Source organism: Papilio polytes, unplaced genomic scaffold, assembly GCF_000836215.1.
Source record: "Papilio polytes unplaced genomic scaffold, Ppol_1.0 DF821400.1, whole genome shotgun sequence".
NCBI classification, from domain to species: domain Eukaryota; kingdom Metazoa; phylum Arthropoda; class Insecta; order Lepidoptera; family Papilionidae; genus Papilio; species Papilio polytes.
Window position 1 is genome coordinate 855342 of NW_013527804.1, and position 3443 is coordinate 858784.

Genomic DNA, 3443 nt, shown 5'->3' on the forward strand with positions numbered 1-3443 from the left:
ACCTAAATACATCATCTTCAAGAAATCTGAAATTTTTCTTTTGATTAAAAACAGACACTCCTATTTTATATGTATAGATAGTAGAACTAACAGACGCGACTCTCACCTGGTAAGTTTGTAAGACTTCTACACTCTAAGAAAAGTTTCTATTTATCCTGACAGTCTATAATAAACTACTGCGTTCCATTGTTAACCTTTGAAAAGAAGTTTCCCTTTGTGAATAAACAATATACTTGAGTTTCTGCGAAATCATAATATCTTAAAATATACAAACAACTTTGATATTCTTTTGAGGACTGGACTAGTATCTATTCCTTTTACAAAAAGCATTAAAATGCGAATATTTCTATGAATGTTAATTAAGGTTTTTGCAAAGACAGGGAGCATCTATCTGTCATGTACAGTCGGGGAAAATCTCGGCGTCCATTTTGAAACGAGGGGAACCAAAACCAATACAACGTAGCTTATAAATGTGTCTGTAATAAGTGAATAAGTGATCAAAGTATAGTTCATCAACTTTACAATACAAAAACATTTCCGGAATCAAAATTAATTAATATTCTTTACAATTCTTCATCCAGTATCATTTGTTTCCGCCACTTATTTGACAACGAAAACTTTCGACTTGGTGAACTTAATATTTTTTTCAATGTTGTTGACTTCATAATCTAGAACTGTTTTTTATTTAGCATTATATATGTATTCTATTCAAATACATTTTTTATTAATTATACATATTATTGGTTATTTCAAAATTATACACAGAGATTACATCTATACTAATAAAGAGGAAAGATTTGTATTTTTGGGTTTTTATATGTTCACATTAATGATTCACATGAAAACTACTGGGCCGATTTCAAAAATTCTTTCACCATTAGAAAGGTAATTTGTTTTTGAGTAACATAGGCTAAATTTTGTATATTTTTTTAATTTCACGCGGGCAAAGTCGCGAGCAACAGCTAGTATAGATATAAAACAGTTTTGTTAAATCTTTTGAACAGACTTACAATCCTTAATAATACTTCTCTAATAAGTATAATTGTGCTTTGATATTGCTATACATGAGTGATCACAGTTAAATTAGATTCGACAAGTAATTGGACGACATTGACTCGCTGATCTTAATGTACAAGTCCACAGTCTCTATGGTCGATTGCATTGAGTACGGCAAAGACAAATTGCTTTATCCGAGTCCTAATTATTTATTGTGTCGTCTTCTGTTATTCTTTGTGCCTTGTTTATACCCGCTGAGTTTCCTTATTGTTGGTATTTTATACAATTGACGTTTCCGAGTTTGTTTCTTTGCTCTGTTATAAAGAATTCTTTAAAACCGCAAGATTCAAAGACGTAAAACTACGCTGTTGAGGTCATCCTTTCAATCTTACTAATATTATGAATGCGAAAGTTTAAATGGATTGATTTTTGTTAGAGTTTGCCGGTGAAACTTCTGAACGGATCTCGGTGGAATTTGTCATAGATGTAGAGGGTAATCTGAAAGAATATGTATACTACTTTTTTAATTCCACGCGGACTGTCACAGGCGAAAGCCATTATTTCATAAAGATATCTCACATGGAGGTCACTTGTTAAAGTGTTTAATTAATATATTTTATTTTAAACGAGCTGTTCCCGTGCGGCTTCATCCGCATGAAATTATGAAAATTTTATTGTTAACATTTGTCAAATTATCAATAGCAAATGTCAAAATCACATGACATGACAAACCTTGGCAATCTTGTTTCCTTGATGTTGGCAACAACTTATGGTCTCGTTCCCACATTAGGGTTTCTATCCAAAATATTTACCCCTTAAGTTTAATGGCGTGAAAATATATAACCTAAAGTGTGATGTAAGTGTAGGGATTTTTATTAAAAAAAGATTTTTTCAAAAATATGCTGTAATCGCTGACATCTTAAGCAACAAAGAAGTGTGTGTTTACGCTTCATTATAATAGTATAGATAATAAAAATTATTTTTTTTTTGTAGATTAAAAAAAATATGAATAGATATTTGTTTTTTTTAATTAAACTATTACAAAAAGACTTTATGATCACATATAATCAATAAAAACTCTAAATACCAGTTAATTTAACAAATAAATACTAATGTCTTATTTACCAATCCTTTCACATAGTTCCTAACCTTAATTCTCCGAACTAGAATCTAAGTAAGGGTTCGGAATAATTAAGTGATCTTGTAAGATCAAGTTTGAAGTAGGCTAAGTAATAGGTAAATATTCGTTTACTTTTAATTCTGTTAATGTAACGTTCAATATTGACCCGTTAGTATTCGGGGTTAGAGGAGTAATTCTGTTAGTCGTTAGGGCCCGCATGCGTTGGGCGATATTCCTTACTTTACCTTACCGCACATCAACTTAGAGCCCGCCCTAAATGTTAATTAGTCATTACAACTGCTATTTACATTATTTTATTAGTTACAAGCTGTTGCCCGCAACTTCGTCCGCGTGGTATTAGAAACATACTGACTATAAAAATTACAAAACCTTGTATCCCTCGGGAACTGGACATTTCTCGGGGATGAAGCTTATCCCATGTGTACTCCAGACTTTGTTTTATATCTGTGCCAAATTTCAATAAGATATGTTGAATCGTTGCAGAATGATCGAGTAAACATTAAAAAAGTAAATTAATGAATCCCACGGGAACCGTGACTATTCCCGAGATAAAAAGTAGCCTGTGTGTTCTTCCGGACTATGCTCTAAACCTGTGCCAAATTTCATAAAGATCCGTTAAGCCGTTTAAGCTACAAACGCTGACAAACATCCATCCATCTAAACTTTCGCATTTATAATGTAAGATGTTCTGGAATAAAGTAATAATTTTAAATTACGAACACAACACACTGTTTGTTCCTATTATTATATTTTTAAAACTAATGGATAGTCAAGAGGAAGGTTTATGTATAACTAGCTGTGGCCCGCGTGGAAAAAAAATTGAGTAGCCTATGTGTTCTTTCAGACTATACTCTACCAAATTTCATTGAATCAGTTTAGCATTTTTGGCTACAAACTCTAACAAACATCCATCCATTTAAACTTTCGTATTTATAATAATAGTATGAATATATCATTTTTGTAGCCTAAACAGATGGTCGGATCTGGATGAAATGTATCATAGATGTAGAACATAGTTTAGAAGAACACGCAGGCTACTTATTTTTGTTTTATTTTTCATCTCACGCGCGCTGAGTCCCGGGCAAAATCTATGTATAATATAGTAGAGAAATAATGATAATTTAGAGGTTTCTATGATGTAAATGAACCCATTTTCGTATCACCATGAGACGTGCTTGTTATTAATCATACTAATATTATAAATGTGAAAGTTTAGATGGATTTCAATGAAATTTGGTATAGATGTAGAGTATAGTCTGGAAGAACTCATAGGCTACTCACTTTCGTTTTATTTTATTCCGCGCGG